General features: G+C 34.7%; 1 protein-coding gene and 2 long non-coding RNA genes across 3 annotated transcripts in view; 1 reads left to right on the top strand and 2 right to left on the bottom strand.

Moving 5' to 3' along the window:
• Window positions 1-18579, top strand: part of LOC128213369 (E3 SUMO-protein ligase ZNF451-like) — a 148747-nt gene that overhangs the window by 86590 nt on the left and 43578 nt on the right. The gene's annotated exons all lie outside the window — the stretch shown is intronic.
• LOC128213371 (uncharacterized) lies at window positions 7958-8968 on the bottom strand. Its single transcript, XR_008257720.1, has 3 exons — window positions 8870-8968; window positions 8447-8605; window positions 7958-8084 (listed from the first exon to the last, which is right to left on the bottom strand). It is a non-coding gene; the product is annotated as an uncharacterized LOC128213371 (long non-coding RNA).
• LOC128213372 (uncharacterized) lies at window positions 17333-17839 on the bottom strand. Its single transcript, XR_008257721.1, has 2 exons — window positions 17747-17839; window positions 17333-17428 (listed from the first exon to the last, which is right to left on the bottom strand). It is a non-coding gene; the product is annotated as an uncharacterized LOC128213372 (long non-coding RNA).

Genomic DNA, 18579 nt, shown 5'->3' with positions numbered 1-18579 from the left:
TACTGTCTATCATATGTAAAAGGGTATACATATATGTACATGGTCACTGTATACAATTTAAGGGTTCCTATATCATTGTTTATATTACTATTAATATGTTTTATTAATATATTCTTTAACCTCAAAGATTATAATTTATAAGTACTTGCATTCATTTTTTTTTGCATGACATTGCTAGAACATTTTACATTGTTTCTTTATTTAAATATTTAATGGATAATTTCTGAGCTGCATAAATATTAAATGTACAGATAAAAAGTGAACATTAAATTGACATTCAAAGGCTTCACTTTTTCATATCCTTGATGTGGGTGAATCTTTATTTATGACCCTTAAATTACTGATCAAGCGATAACAAACATTGCTATCTGCACTAGCTTGTATTGTCCCATTGTAATAAGTGTCATAATCTGTGTGACATAGATGAACATAGCATGAGGTTGGCCCTTGGTGATTTTTGCAGACGATTTAGGATGGCTGTTCGATTATTTGTTTTTTTCTCTCAAAAAAATAAAATCCATAAATTGAAGTACCCACGAAATTGTCATTTTTTGGAAAACCATGAAATTTTAAGCTGACGAATATAAATGATTTCACAGTATTACTTCTATACCCTTCATTCAATTGACTTAATGCTTCACACAGTTGTTAACCTCCATCACACAATTATGTTACATAACTCCACATTAACCCTAATTACAAATTAAGGCCTGTGATTGACTTTTTTTATTCTTTATTGCTTTTGTACATGTTAATATTTTAAACTGAAGTGCTTTTGCACATCTTAATATTTTAAACTGAAGTGAAACCTGGTTATTATCCCCTGCGGAATAGAAGGTTTTGGGAGGGGGTTATTGTTTTGGCGTCATCCGTCCGTCATACCGTCCATCCATTCGTCCGTCCGGAACCATATCTTTGTAGGCATTGATCAGAAAATGTTCAAACTTGTAAAAGTAGGTCACATGGGGTCAAAAACTAGCTCATTAGGTCAAATCTTAGAAAAATCTTTGGAACAAACTAGAGGGCGTTAAGGCCGAATAACAAAAGCATTTTGAAGAATATGAGAAAATAAATGGCCAGTGCTTAAATACTCCCTTAAATGGGCGCCATTACCGATCAAAAAAAGTTTGCTCGAATGGCGGGTGGTGAACTACCGCCCATGGCCGTCCAATACCAATCATGGTTTGGTTCGTTTTTAGTATGTCTGCCGGTTTTGTAAAATATTTTTGTCATTACTGTGAATTGTATAAACTTGACAGTATTAAATCAAAGCACTGAAAGTGCTGAGGGACGGAACTGCATAAAGCTGGCAGGAGTGTTAAAACTGGTAGTATAACTGGAATATGCGGGGCAAGAGGTGAGTGAATCAGACCGTACAACACTTATAGTCTGTGTTTTTTTGGTAGGGGAAAGTTTCTTATGTGGAAATTCATGACCCGAGCTATGATTAAAGGAGACAGGGTGCTAGATCAGACATTCAACTTTTGATGCGCATTGAATGAGCCCTAATGGGGCATTTGCAAGGGTCAATGTTCAAAAGATATTGTGCATGAGTTGTAACTACTCTCAATACCAATACAAATGGTAAGGGAAGCTGCTGTCATAAATAAGTATCACAATTATGTATCTGTATTATTTTTAAACTTTTTTGAAATGACATTTTGAATATCAAATATAGTTAAAAATTATTGATGGAAGCTCTGTCAACCTAAAAGGCACAGTTGGGAATAGTAATACAGCAGCAAGGTGTCAGATAAGGGAAGCAGGTCACGTTTTCTGCTTTTTAAGGCCTAGCTGAAGCACGGCAATGTTAAACAAGAGCTGTTGTAAGACAGCATGCTCGACTACGCCTCTTTGACCTAGAAGTGAAAACATTTACAATAATGATGTGATATGTGCCTGTCAAAAGCATTAAAACACTCAAATTAAAAAGTGAGCACCATTCCGATTTTTAATGATTGGCAGTAGAGATTCAGTTTCAGTTGCTTTCGTCTATTTTTGTAACAGTGCGACCTTGATCCTTAGTGCCCCAAACGCAATCTCATGAAAGTCCTCCATAATCTCTTCCTATATATCAAGTAACAACTCTCTGTGACCGAAACAAAATCTCAGAAAAGGTCTTTATTAGCTCTTCCTTTATATCAAGTTTGGTCACAATATGTAAACCGTTACTTAATTTATTCAATACCAACCCCATTTGTATTAATAGTAGTTTGACCTTGATCCTAGTGATCTCAAATGCATTCGTATAAAATGCCTCCATAAACTCGTAATAACTACCAAGTTTGGTATCTTTATGTCAAACCTAGCTAAAGTTATTCTTATACATAAGGTAAGATGCTGCCCTCCCACACAAGCCCACCTGAACAATGGCGCCAGTCATTCAAATAACTTATTTCCACTAATGAAAATTTGGTCAAGAATATAAAAATGTGCCTGTCAAAAGGAATTAAAAGTAAAATTAAAAAACACAAAAAAATGCAATCAAGGGTCATAATTTGTATTTAGGGTTAAAATAGAGCAATGTGACCTTATTGTACGATGGCCGTCATGAAGGGTGCAAAGTGCATTGAATGAAGGACATGGATTAAAAACCAACTTGCCCTAAAACATTAACCTGCCCTTTAATTTTAACGGAAGTCAAATATGGGGCCATAACTTGTTTAAAGGATAATATGGAGTTAGTTACCTCATTGTGTTATGGTCCTGAACAATTGTGTGAAGTATGAAGTCAAATGAATGAAGGGTATAGAAGTTATCAATTAATATTCCAACTTGCCTTAAAACTTTAACCTAAGTTCCAGAGTCAATCAGTGGCCATAACTTGTATAAAGGATAATATGGAGTTATCTAACCTCATTATGTGATGGCCCTGAACAACTGTGTGAAGTTTTAAGTCAATTGAATGAAGGGTATTGGACTTATGAGTGACAACTTGCCCTAAAACTTGAACCAGAGGCTTAAGCTGACGGCAACACTGGGGCGAGTAGTATAGCCCTCCTTATTCTTCGAATAGTCGAGCTAAAAATTGGGCAACAACTAATAGGATAAGACAACAACTAAGTTGGCTTTGGTAAGATGAAAACCATAAAACATGAACACTGAAGTGCATACGTAAATAAATTTTATTGTGAGGTTGTAAATGTTTTAATGAATTTCATAGGAATTAACAAGAGCTGTCACAGAGACAGCGCGCTCGACTATTCCGCCGATTTTCAGTGCAAGGATTGAAAAGTTTTGGCGAAACATGCATGGATCACTGTTAGATTAGATTTCAATGCAATACATGATGTGCGGAGATATTAACATAAATGTGGTTACATGCAAAATTTTAACAAGAATTTTTAAGTGTAATAATAAAGGGCCATTATTTGCAAAACACAAATAACTTGATTATTCAATTAGGTTGGGTGGTTGAATACCATTGTATAAAGTCTCAATGCAATACATCAAGTAGTTGCTGAGATATTATCCTATGTGTGCTAACATGCAAGACCTTAACCAGAATTTCTAAGTCACATAATCAAGGGGCAAAAATTATATAATATGAAAGATAGAGTTATCTTACTTGATTAAATAAGAAGGTTAAATGGTTGGGAGCCTGTGTTTAAAATTTCAATGCAATACATGATGTATTTGCTGAAGCATTGACTTAAAAGTGGTTACATGCAAAACCTTAACCAGAATTTCTATGTTGAATAAAAAGGGGCCAATATTTGAATTTAATGCAAACTAGAGTTATCTTACATGGTTATTTAAGTAGATTGGATGGTTGAGTACCATTTTATAAAGTCTCAATGCAATTCATCCAGTAGTTGCTGAGATATTAACCTTATAATGTGTGCTTACATGCAAAACCTTAACCAGAATTTCTCAGTAAAATAATAAAGGGCAATTATTTGCATTAAATGCTAACTAGAGTTATCTAACTTGGTAAATTAAGTCGGTTGGATGGTTGAGTACCATTGTATCAAGTCTCAATGCAATACCTCAAGTAGTTGCTGAGATATTAACCTATGTGTGCTTGCACGCAAAACCTTAACCAAGGGTTGACGTAGACGCGGACGCTTGGGTGAGTAGTATAGCTCTCCTTATTCTTCGAATAGTCGAGCTAAAAACATTTAAACAATTAAATGTTGAATATGACTTATAAATGGCAGCTAATATAAGATTAAAGATATTGGAGGTTCTTCATTAGGTGTAGCAGCAAAAAATGCTGACAGTGGTGTATTCATATGATGTTGTTATCATAGCTGGTTAAAATTAAGCATCAACAGTCAACCACACCTGTCATAGACCAATGCCTTAACACCAGAAGTTCAATTACAGGAAAGAAAAAAGAACAAGGTACATTTGTGTATGTTCTCTTTTGTGTGTTTTTATAACTGGTCTATGATTAAAAGTTGTAGTCCATGCAGTATCTTATTTCATAATCAGAATAGGTCTGAAATTGAGCCCAATTAACATTTCAAATGAAGCGCCTCTTTATCTCGCAATAATGATCAATATTATACCAGGGTTTATAAGATCAATTGGGGATGAACCAAAAATCCATCAACAACAGCCAATTCAATTTTTCCTCCAAAAAAATTATCAATTTGGGCTAGTATGAGGTCAAAAAAGCAAACTTATAGATTAAAAAATAAATATTTCTATCCCTGTCTCAGCTGTGTGTATACACTTAATAATAGCATGTGAGGATCCTGTGATGTTTACAGGAACACACTCAGAAGCTATTTTTTTTAAATAACTGGGATTTACTCGGTCCAAAAACTTTTTTTCCATCTTGCAATGATATCATCTGGTGTCTATAGGCCCTTGAAATGAATTTCAAGCATGCCTGAATGACAGTTAAGTTGTGCCATTTAAGTAACGTGTTGATTTTTGCCAAAACACAAATGAGTACAACGGAGTAGATAATAGCAATTGTCCAGATTAGAAAAGCACAAAACTGGAACTAAAAAATAGTTTACTAATAAAATAAACCAGTCTGTAGTGTTATATGTATCTATAAGGAACTACTTTGGCAAAATGATAATGTACAGGATATTGGGATTATTAATATAACCCCTGTTCTAATAGCAACAACATAAAACCATCACACATAATATTAAATCTGAGGCAAAGTGAAAGTAATGCAATTCATGGAAGATGATGAAGATTTCAATTATCAAATAACATTTAATGACAGGAAGAGTATATCCATTATCACACTCTTTTGAGCAGCATTTGTCATTATTTTCAATTGAACAAGAAGAAATTTACATGAAATGAGATAATCACTGAATCATGAGTAAAGTAATAATGTGAAAACAATGAATCAAAATGATACACATGAAAACACTATAACATTGTAGCAGAGAAAACATGCAACAAGTGAAAATGTTTACAATATGTCAAACATCTATGTCTCATACAAAGCAATGCATACAAACACTAACATGTATGTTGAACTAATTTATAAGTATATTTACTAGGATTTGTACAGCAAGTTCCATAGGATTTGAAAAGTGATTATTTTCAGTTTGTAGAAGTAATGTAATTTAATTAACTATCATTTATTTATAGGTAAAGCAGTGCATTTGGCTGGGGGAAAATCCCATATGTTTATTATTATATATTGTTTAAGGCTGTAAACTGCAAAAAAAGGTTTGTAAAAAAAAAATCATAACAGTTGAGGAATGTTTGAAATATGTTTTCTGAAAGTAGACAAAACAATAGAGCATTAAGTTATTATTATTTTATATTAATTATCAATGTGGAAGACATTCCTAGGCAGGCATGGAGTGATCAGACTTCAAACATTGAAAGAAATGTTAATGAAAATATATAGACAATTGAAAGCAGAAATGTCAACAGGTTTATTGCTGAGTAGTTATAGGAAATAAGACATTGACTGCCTGCACTATAATGAAGAGTACTTACCAAGTGATATGAAAATGAGAATAAGCAACAGTGGTTGAAATAAATAAAAACAAAATAAAATAGATTATCTGTTATTCAATCAACACTGGTATGGCAACAGAAGAAAAGTAAGTGAACATCATTACAGAGTGGAAAATCACATCTTAATGAAATCATTGTTGACATCAAGTACAATATTTATGCATAGAGCGCTGATAATACACCAGTAAAAATGTAATAAATTTGGCACTGTTTGTACATACTGGTGAGATCAAGTTACAGCAGAATTCATAACACAGGAGTTTTTCATTCTTCAACAATGACTGAAGACAGCATGATTGCCTTTCAGACCTTTCTATTAATGTTTGAAAATGAGGAAATGGTAGTCGAAGTAGTATACTGTTTAAGCTGATGGTCCAGGTACACAGTTTGTGTTAATGAAGGAAGATGGTGTCATTATACCCCCACAAACGAAGTTTGAGGGGGTATATAGGAGTGAGCTTGTCGGTCAGTCGGTCTGTCAGTTGGTCAGTCGGTCTGTCTGTCTGTCGGTTGGTCAGTCTGTCGGTTTTCATGGTTTCCTGACGATAACTCATGAAAGGCTAGACAGATTTGAAAAAATTTTGGTACACAGGTGTAACATCAGAAGATACAGGTCAAGTTCAATATTGGGGCTGGTGGGGCCAAGGTCAAGGTCACTGTAACTAAAAATAGAAAAACGGTTTCCGGACGATAACTCATGAAAGGCTTGACAGATTTGGACAATTTTTGGTACACAGGTGTAACATCAGAAGATACAGGTCATGTTCGATATTGGGGCTGGTGGGGCCAAGGTCAAGGTCACTGTTACAAAAAATAGAAAAACGGTTTCCAGGCGATAACTCATGAAAGGCTAGACAGATTTGAACAATTTTTGGTACACAGGTGTAACATCAGAAGATACAGGTCAAGTTCAATATTGGGGCTGGTGGGGCCAAGGTCAAGGTCACTGTAACTAAAAATAGAAATACAGTTTCCGGACGATAACTCATGAAAGGCTAGACAGATTTGAACACTTTTTGGTACACAGGTGTAACATCAGAAGATACAGTTTGGTACACAGGTGTAACATCAGAAGATATAGGTCAAGTTCAATATTGGGGCTGGTGGGGCCAAGGTCAAGGTCACTGTTACTAATAATAGAAAAACGGTTTTCGGACGATAAATCATGAAAGGCTTGACAGATTTGAACAATTTTTGGTACACAGGTGTAACATCAGAAGATACAGGTCAAGTTCGATATTGGGGCTGGTGGGGCCAAGGTCAAGGTCACTGTTACTTAAAATAGAAAAATGGTTTCCGGAAGATAACTCATGAAAGGCTAGACAGATTTGAACAATTTTTGGTACACAGGTGTAACATCAGAAGATACAGGTCAAGTTCGATATTGGGGCTGGTGGGGCCAAAGTCAAGGTCACTGTTACTAAAAATAGAAAAACGGTTTCCAGACAATAAATCATGAAAGGCTTGACAGATTTGAACAATTTTTGGTACACAGGTGTAACATCAGAAGATACAGGGCAAGTTCGATATGGGGCTGGTGGAGCCAAGGTCAAGGTCACTGTTACTAAAAATAGAAAAACGGTTTACGGACGATAACTCATGAAAGGCTAAACAGATTTGAACAATTTTTGGTACACCGGTGTAACATCAGAAGATACAGGTCAAGTTCGATATTGGGGCTGGTGGGGCCAAGGTCAAGGTTACTGTTACTATAAATAGAAAACCGGTTTCCGGACAATAACTCATGAAAGGCTAGTTTTTCTTGTCAGCAGTGTAACTTCTAAATTACCCAACAGATTTAAATAAAACAATACATGCATGATAAAAGAATATGCAGTGTGCAGTAACCTTGGAGTTATGGCCTCTTTTCAAAGGAATGGTTTGCCATTCCTGTGTCCAGGCGGCATTTGGGGGTATTCGTCACTCCTGTGACAGCTCTAGTTTCAATCTGTTCAGTTACATGTAATCTTTACAAAATGGTGGCATTAGAACCGAATTGTTTAAAATAAAAGTGAAGACTTCCTTCTGCTGCCAGTAGGAAGCAAAATCAGCTCTGTGGAAACAGTCAGCATTGTGTCATCTGAAACTTCACCATCCAATCCTCTCTTGGCCTCTTTCACAAAGGTAGCTCAGATTTTCTGCAAATGTTCACACATGCTAATAAAAAATTCAAACCTTGAATACTTCTAAATACCTAACAACTAACATATTTCAAACAATGGATTAGAAATACAGCAGAAATTAGAGACAAAATAAAGAATGTATTGTATAAATTTGGCAATGAGTGTTTTTTCTTTAATTATGGGCATTTGTTATTATGTATCTAGGCATACATAAATTTTAAGTTAAATGAAACAAAATTAAAAAAAGTTTTCAAACAGCATCGATACTTGTTGTTTTACGAATGACCTGACAAAATTTCTAAGCTTTTGGACCAAAATGACTGGCACTAATCTTAAATTTTCCAGATCTCTGGTGGTGATGCTGAAATTCTATTTACCTGCATTATCAGTTTAATGTTTGTTGTGGTAGTTGTAGTGAATGGTTTGTAGGTGTTGGCAACAACATCAGTAAAGCAGGTCATCAGTATGTCTCCCGGCCTCACATCTTTCAGCACAGCATTGAGCCTAATATTAGACAGTAAGACCTGGACTTCTTCCTGCATTAGAAGACAAGAAAAAAATGCTAAATAAACTCAGTGATTCACATTTACAGAGAAACACAAAAAAATATGTACAAACCCTATAAAAAAAAAGCAAAGTTATATGCATGTTACTATTGGCTGTTTGAAAAGGGATAAGGGCACACATAGTAATCTGATATTAACAAGTTGATAGAACTTAAATATTTTTTAGAAGTTTAATTTATATTTTGAAGGTAAAATGCATTTTGAAAAATGTATGATAAATGAAAGATTCCATACCTGGATTATTTTGCTGGAAACTGACACCCTTGTTTTTTGAAGTGAATGTAGGGCATCCTGAAGGAAGACAGTGGCAGCCCCTGCAGGTTAACAAACCTGCACCGGATGCATTTGCTGTTCATGCACAACCAAAAACAGCTGTTACATAAAGTGGAATTTCTTGTCCCAAGTCTACCTAAAAACTGTCTGTGGATGGAGCACTTTTGACCTGCTGAATTTGTTAGGATATGTTATTGCCATCATGGAATGCCATCTGAGCTCCTGTGGTATGCCACATTCCCACAGGCAAAGAATGGGGTATGGCACACTTTTTTTTTTCCAAAGGCTTCATTGATGGAATTCATCTGCAAATACATGTTTCATTTTATTTTAAAATGATGAGCAAAGAGCATATGAATACTGGCAGTGGTGTAAATATTTATACAGACTTCTTAATATGATAATGTGAAAACATCTAGGTATTATATTAGTCAGACAGGCGCATTGTTGCCTGAGCATTTTTTCAGTCAAAGAAGCATAGTTCGTAACAAAACTGTCAATCATAATATAGCCTTTAACTAAAATTTAGTCAACTTTCAGGACAAGGTACAATGGTTTGTGATCAGAGTAGTATGATTCGAGAGTGCCGTAAGATCTTAAACAAGTTGAATCCAAGTTTGTGTATATATGGTCTAAATATGAGCCATAATCAGTTGTAACTGAATCTATTAACTGGGGTAGATGGAAATTGGTATGAAATAAGTGTGCAATAGAAGCCCTTTCATTTTTGATCATAATTGAAATCTCCGAATAAAGCGATCTTGACCTGTCCAGGAATGGCTTTTTTGAGTTCTTGGAAAAAAACTGAATAATTTGTAGTTGTTGCTACTTTTGGAGGGCAATAAACAAAACAAATGAATAAATTGTTTCTGAGCTGTGTAATGGCACACTCGATACCTGCAAAGGTATTGACTGAAAAATACCGTGAGATGACTGATCAACACTGGAACAATACATATCAAACCTTCCAAATCATATATGCAACTCAAAGGACTATGAAGCCTAGTTTCTACGAAACCTATTACATCTGCATGCAACAAATTATGTTCATATTTTATATCTCCAATGTGCTTCTGTAATGATCTGCAGTTTAGAAAGCAGACACAAATTTCTCCATCATACCATGAACCTAAATTAGGCACACATGTTTTAATCTGTCTACTGCTTCTGAGCCTCTCCATTTCTGTAGCTATAGCTTGTGATGTGGAGATCTTTTCATCGTTTAATTTCATAATATGTACGTCAGACAGACTTGTAACTCTGCTTAATCCAACATAAGTATGTGTTCAACTTTTTAAGACCCAAAATGAAGAACAGCACCTCTCTTTATGGTTGACCCTTGGGCGTTATGTATGGTTTTCCCAGCAGACATTTGTATTGGAAACTGTCGTCACGTGACAAGGTATGTTTTGAAGTATTGGACAGAGAACTTCCTACAAGTTTCAAGAATGGGTGTCCATAATAAAGATATACCCTCTACATACAAATGCTTGTACCGTAATCGCCATTTCTTACCAATTGTTTCATCCTCAAACAAAACCCAAACAAATTGCTGCATCTGGATGAATTTTGCACCCTGAAATCAAATTTCTTGATAGTGCAGGCTGCGCCATTGGTTATGCCATCCTCAGTATCCACATTCAAACATATTTCCCCAGGAAGGTTGAGACCAAGGGTAAGCAGATTTGAAAGTCCCATAGTTTTGCTTGGGTCTGTTGGAATTTTGGACAAAACAGTTTCACACAAAGATTTGTTCAAATCTCCAGAAATAGAATCAATAGCCTTGATCTGCTCTAAGTTTGATTGATCCATGCCTGACAGAAGGGTCTGATTATGGGAGAAGACCTCTTTTCTTGTGCAGAACAAGTGGGGCATATTTTTTATTTCTACATTTGTCACAGTTGGGATATCTATTAACTTTATATCTTCCTCAGTGTGTTTGGATTCTCTTAATCTGTTCAAAAGAAGTGCAAATTCAAGATCATCTTTTTGGCACATGACTGTCTTTAACTCAAAAAAGTCAAACAAATCAACCCAAAGATTTGTGGCCATACAATCAAGCACAGGCACCCGGTAAACTTGAGAGAACAACCTAGTGTCAAAGACAGGTTTCAGTTGAAATAAATCCCCTACAGCAAGAACACTTACACCACCAAATAGACTAGTTGTTCCCATTACTTCCCGTAGTCTCAAATTAATGAAATTGAACATATTTCGACCAACCATGGAAATTTCATCAATGATCACTACTTTAAGGTCATGGTAACGAGATCGCATGGTATTCAACTGCTGCATATCTAAAGGTTTGAATTGAAAACCCTGGCTGACTGGTATACAAAGGGCAGTGCGTATTGTACTGCCACCAATGTTGTGGGCAGCTTTGCCTGTTGGAGCACATAACAACAACTTAATGCTGTCTGGGTCCTCATTCCTCAAATGGCTTAAGTATTTCAGAAGAGCTTGATGAATAGTCTTTATCAGCACACTCTTACCAACACCAGCACCACCAGACAAAAAGGTATAGAATGATACTTGCTTTGTTTTCACTTTGTGAAGAATGTGATAGAAGAAACATTTCTGTTCAATATTCAAAAGTCGTACTGACTGCAAGTATTTCTCATTTTCCATTTCCTTGTTTGGTAAGATATCATTTGTTACACAATGTCTGGCAACTCCAATATCTTCCCCTATGTCATACTGATGATAGGAAGGATTTTCACCCACTCCTGGATCAAAGCAACCATACAATTCTGACTGGCAAGTACCTTCATCAGTATCTAACATATCTTGATGACGAGCCTCAGGATGAATCAATGAGTTGTCATCATTGTCTGCATTTTCCATTTGACACGTTTCATACTCTACAGGATCCACTTTTTCATATTGAAATTTGCTTTTGACAATCTCTTGAAGTTTTGAATGATAGCTTTCTTCAAAAGATGTAAAACCACCTAACAAGTCATTCTCATCAAGACGCCAGTGTGTGTAAAGTATTATCTTCTCCCGAAAATGCTCTTCTTTATCATCATTAATTGAAGTGGTGTGACTGTAAATAACCTTTTGGTGTGAGCGTTTCCTTACTCTTGTACCACAGCGGAATTCAATAACTGTACCAGCTGCATTGCTTTTAGTGTTTTGCACATCATCATCATTGTACTCAAAGTCATCATCTTGATTATACTCATATTCAGACTCAGGCAATTCGTCTATATCAGTATTTGTCTTTTGGTTAATCTTTGATCTTAAATCCCCTGCGAAAACTTCCAGAACAGTTCAAGAATAATTCTTGAACTGTTCAGGAATTTAAAATCAAGAACGTTCTTAATTAGTTCAAGAACAGTTCTTGAACGTTATATGGCCCATAAGTTCTTAACATGATTATTTCAAGAACTGTTCTTAAACACAGTCAGTTCTTGAACTAACGTTTGTCAAGAACAGTTCTTGAATTATGCTGTTTAAGAACAATTCTTGAACTGTTCTTGACAAACATTAGTTCAAGAACAGTTCTTGAAATCATAATGTCAAGAACTTATGGGCCATTTAACGTTCAAGAATTGTTCTGGAACAGTTCTTGACATGTTTAAGAACAATTCTGGAACATTTCTTAAAATAATATTCCATTAGTTCAAGAACAATTCTTGAACTGTTATCGACCATGGTAGTTCAAGAACTGTTCTTGAAATAATTATGTCAAGAACTTGTTGGCCTTTTATTGTTCAAGAACTGTTCTTGAACTAATGAAATATTATTTCAAGAACTGTTCCAGAATTGTTCTTGAACACAAACGCAACACGGACAGACACACTCGACAGACATTAGGACGGGTATTTCTCGCTACCCTCGCAGAGGACTTGACAAAAAAAACATCAAGAATAAATATTAACTGGTATTTTTTTAAATTGCAAGTCCATCTTAAAATACAGCTTCAAAAGGGTTAAAATACATCATGTTTGACAAAAGACTCAAAATTATCTTATTACAGGATCTTCATATTATTCTTTCTGACAAGTGGCCAATCTAGATAACAAGATTCGAAATGATTAGTTGAAAAGTGCAATGGTCTTAATCCTTTACCCCATGTGCTATTTTTAGACTATAATTCACAAGGAAAGAATCTCATGAAAAAGATGAATACCTATAAGAGCAAGGACACATAATTTTGAAAATATTGTGAAAAATTAAGCATACATGCTTATAAGACTAGTTATTACATGTTAAGATGTTTGGTCCAAAATATGTTTTAGGGTATAAGCTTTGTTTAAAAACACCGAATATGTTCTGGGAATCTTACTAAACCAGCATACTCCGGAGGAATGTTCCTCGTAAAACAACTAATGGTTGCCAAATAAACAACAAATCACTTAAAGCAAACCGCTCAACCATAAGCTAGACCAACAGATCAAAATAAGTCTTCCACATTACTATTCACTAAATGTATATAAAAACTAGTTACATTGTAATTAGATGGTAAATCTTAACTTAAATTGCAAAAATGTAACAACCTTAAAATAACCAAGAGTACGAGTACGAAGCTATTGGTTACGAATAACATAATCGCGAAATTTATAAGACATTCGTTAAAATACTACTTAAAGTTTGAGACAAGACAAAAACTAGAAGATGTCAATCTATACAAGTACCATACTTATGGCAATATAAGAAACTTACACTATGAGGGGCTCAAGGACTAGATATTTTAGGTTTAGATGTGCGGAGCGCACACAGCATACGTTGGAACAACGACACAATCCCGTCAAAACGTGAAAAAATACCAAAGTCAAATTAACAACTAATGACGTCTAAACACATAAAAAATACATAACAATTTCAAAAACCATGGAACTATATGAAAGTTCCAAAACACTCCCCGGCTGGTATGCCTATGCCACTTTAATTACATTTAAAAAAAATCATCAAAAGAAAAATGGTCTCAAGTCGCTTTAACCAAGTTCCACAAAATTGTATTATTGAATGTTTAGAAATTATCAGTACATGTTACAAAATAACTTCTACACTTATAAACGGTACACAATGAACTTTAAATAAAACTGTAATTTGCATACAAGTATTACAGAAAAGAATACTTGATATTAAAGGAATAAATTCACATGTTCAAAAATGTTCTGTACAAAGCAAAAGAATTCAAGACATTCTGGTTCCTAATGTACACACAAATGTATCAAAAATAAAAAATAACAAATTGAAATATCATGGTATTTAAGAACATATTAATATCAATGAATCAGAAACATATTATGCATAATTTTTCATAATTTAAAACAATCTAAGTTTTGAGAAAGCACACAAAATGAGTTTCAATGTTTTTTAAAATCAATGAAATAAGTCTATACATAAATCATGTTCAAAATAAGATTCACTTGTTATAATACTTTAGTAATATGTATTACTGCTCATCACTACATATATTTTATAAGCTCAAGCCAAAGTCACAGGTAGATGTAGATAAATGGAACACATTTAGGTGAAACCTCAGTTTGTTCATGTATTATTCACATCTGGAACTGATGAGTTTTGTGTACGACCCCTTCCGCTGTCTGCGCTGGGAGGCCAATGGTGGGGGTCATACTTCACTGATAAGAAACTTCACTTTCCTTTCTTAGAAACATTATTATCTAAACCGAACACTCTAGTAATCTCTAGAAATATAGCAAATATTTACACTGATGTTAACAACAAATTACGCCTTATCACTAATAATCTCACTCTACAAGAAGAACCAGCTCAGTAACTGGTCGCACATAATTCACACACTTTCCGTTCTTCACAATACGCACTTCAACCGAACGCACTTTGTCGTCCGATTCACTCGCGAAACAGTGAGGTACAATGTAAATAGACTATTATACTGCCAATTAGGTTTGTACATGTTGCGTTTAAGGTATTTATACAATAGACATGGATACATTATACTTACATGTCTAATTTTAAAGCTTCTTGACATTTATGACAAACTGTTTTTTTGTAACTTGGCTTTTAAGTTTAACAAGAGGATCTCACAAAATAATTAGGTCTCTCAACAATTATGATCACTTTCAAGACATTCTGTGGTTGCTGAAGTACATCACATAAAGACATTGAAGGTTCTCACAATTTTTTTTAAATGTTCAGTATTTCAAGAACAAAGTTCATAAAAACGCATCAAGAGCTGGTGAAGTACTGAACATTAAAACTGATAAAAAAATAATCTTGAACAGCTCTTCCTTGTATAATAAAACTTTTTAAAACATTTCAGAGCAGCTGGTGCATTTGTTTAGTTCCTGAACTGTTCTTAAAATGTTCCATATATAAAACAATAAATATTTAAGAACTTTTCAAGGCACTATCAATTCTTGTACTGTGAGTATCCACTAACAAGTTCTTGACATGTTCTTAATGTGTTCATGGACATTTTAAGAACAATTCAAGAACTTATTATGTTCTTGACTTGTTCTTAAATTGTTCATAAAATAGTTCAAGAACTGTTCAAGAACTTAAGTTCTTGAATTTCTATTAAGATCTGTTCAAGCACAGTTCAAGAACTGTTCCCATCTGTTCAAGAACTGTCAAGAACTGTTCTTGAAAACAGGAACTGCTTTTCGCAGTGGTTAAATTACATAAGTCATACCAAGCAGCAAAATCTGCATAACACTTTGGTCTTCTTTTATACCTCTTCAAGACATTGTCAGACTCTACATTTTTGGAGGTCTTTGGAAGCTGTTCTAGATCAGAAAAGGATTTAAGGAGGGATGTTCGCCCTTCCAGTTTTGTAGTATCAACAAATACTACTTCCCTAGTACATCTTCTCAGAGGCATTTGTAAAACTAAATATACAGCTTCTTGAGCACCTATCTCAACACTTGACAGAAACTGATTGCCAATTCTTTTGACCTGTTGTCGAATGTCACTGTCCAATTCTCTCGCTTCTGTACAAGCAACCTGGAGTAGGTTTGAGAGGCCACGCTGACCTTTAGAAATGTAGGAAACTATATAAGAAACACAGGCATACGGATCTAATATGTATTGAATATCCATGTTAGCCTTCCAGCATTGAATCAGTACTTTATTGTAGCTGTTTATTTGAATTTCAGAAATCGCTCTTTTCAAGAAAACTTTTGGTCTACTAATAGTTGACCTGACAGCCAGCATGTAGTGTTCTAATGTCACATCTAGTTTTCGAAGGAATTCTTCCAATGACATATGCAAGACACCATTATCTTTTTGCATGTCATCCAAATCTGATTTAATCTGTTGATACATTTTTGAATACAAATTTTTATCAGCCTCTTCCAAGGGATGTATCACGACTGTTTCAGGCATAGGAGGTAAAGGAAAATTGAATCTACATACTGCCTGTCCTCGTTTCTACATGTTTTGGCATGTCTATGTGACTGGTAATTAATTAAAATTGGCATTGTTTCATCTTTACAGCAAATGATGTATTTGTCAACAAATTTTGATATGTCTAAATCAGAGGAAGTTCCATGACCTGGAGCATTTCTGATCCATATGAGCAGGGCTTCTAAAAAACGGCAATTTGCCGGTCTGGACCGATTTTGACCAAGCCAGACTGATTTCAGTTTCAGAAAGTGTAAAAAAAATCGGTCCGAAATTTTCTCATTTTTTTTTATAATTTTGGTCCAAAACGACTGGGCTAGTAAAAGTTGCAGAAATTGTAGTACACAAATATTCATGGGTCATTCACACATTCAAAACTACCCCCAATAGGTCATAAAAGTGTCTTAGTTACCATGTGACTAATGCGACCAGCTGCTTTTCCGCTACACTGATCACTCTATAGCCTATCTGTTAATTAGCAGACGCTTGCAATCGGTCCAATCACGTGTATTGGTAGCCCTTCCCTAAATTTGCCATGAATTGGACGTGGAAAATGGGTGGCAGTTGGTGGAGTATTGGAACGGATGGCACTTGGTGTAAAACGATGAAAAACAGAAGAAAATGGGACTTTGATATAATTTTTCACCATTTTCCACCAAATGCCACCCCAACGTGGCAGTTGGTGGAGTATTGGAACGTTTTCCACCAAATGCCACATGGCAAATTTTTCCACCAACTGCCACCCCAACGTGGCAGTTGGTGGAGTATTGGAACGTTTTCCACCAAATGCCACGTGGCAAATTTTTTCACCAAATGCCACCCCAATGTGGCAGTTGGTGGAGTATTGGAACATTTTCCACCAAATGCCACGTGGCAAATTTTTCCACCAAATGCCACCCCAACGTGGCAGTTGGTGGAGTATTGGAACGTTTTCCACCAAATGCCATGTTCAGTTTCTTTGATCTTTTTTTCACCAAATGCCATGCCAATGTGGCACTTGGTGGAAACTTTGTGGCACTTGGTGGAAATAAAATCATGGGATTTATAATGAAGTATGCATACAACAACCTAAGAACAAAAAAAAAAAAAATTCTTTGCAGTCATTTAGTTTCATATGTACACAAAATTACAAAGGATCACAGTTGATGGTGAAGAGCTGTCTGCATTTCTACATTTGGAGAAATCCTGAAAACAGTTTTAGTATTATTTATTTTGGAGGTTTCATTTTAGCTATCATTATTCAAAATTTATTTTAAAATTACAACATTAAAAACATACTCTTAAATATGTTTTTTCAGCTTTGGGCCTAGCCAGATTAATACCAAGTATTACAACAAAATTTTATACCATAACAAAATATATAATCCAGACTTATACATTGAATCATTGCAAATATGTTTTACAAGAGCACTCCACTGTTGTATTAGCAATGACAATACATGTACAGGTAAAAAGTTAATTTAACTACCGGTTTTGGTATTTTAATATCGAAATGTCAATAACCTGTTTCTTTTCTTTAGTGATGCACATCCGGTTGTTGTTTTCTGCAAGTTTGGCTATACTTATTCTGCTACAGAAGTCCTCTATTCATATTTGTTTCTGAAAAAGGGAACATTTTAATAAATCTGTTCAATATAACAGGGTTTGCCTCACAGCAGAATGTTTTTTGTTCTACAATTTGTTCTACAAATGTCTTTGTAAACATGTGTACACCAAGATTCACTTGAATATCTCTATTTTTTCAAAATCATGCAACCAACAACATGAATAACACCAAGGCTTTGTCAACGATTTTTCTTAAAAATACACACACCCTTTAGATCATATACATCTTCTACATCTTTTCTTGACTGTCATTTAATATTGTTTATCTCACCCTTTTTAGCACTTAGTACTTTTAAATAAGTATTATAGCTAATAAAATATGATAATACTATGAGGTCAGTCTTCATTTTAAGTTATTGTAATATTCAAATATTTACCAAATAGGTCTTAGAATCTTGTCCGAGTACATTGTCATCGTTATGGGGGGTTTTGTCTGAAAAAAAATGTGTATAACATTTCTTTATACATCTTCAACTTCATTGTACAAATTGAATGATACTTTTCAAACTTAGTACATTCCTTGACTGAGTATTTGTCATTTCTTTTGGGAAAAAAGTGAAACATACTTGACAGTACATGCATAAAGCTTATCTCTTAGTCAAACTTTAAACAAAGACAAAGAGCCTAATATGTGTAAAAAAATAAAATAAAATGATAAGTCATGATCTTTTTTGGTTGTTAATATGATAAAAAAAACAGTTACCTTATAATCAATCCATTTAATTAAACAA

The sequence above is a fragment of the Mya arenaria genome, chromosome 13 (assembly GCF_026914265.1).
Source record: "Mya arenaria isolate MELC-2E11 chromosome 13, ASM2691426v1".
Taxonomy (NCBI): domain Eukaryota; kingdom Metazoa; phylum Mollusca; class Bivalvia; order Myida; family Myidae; genus Mya; species Mya arenaria.
Note: the sequence above shows the minus strand (reverse complement) of the source record. Positions and strands in the feature narration are given on the sequence as shown.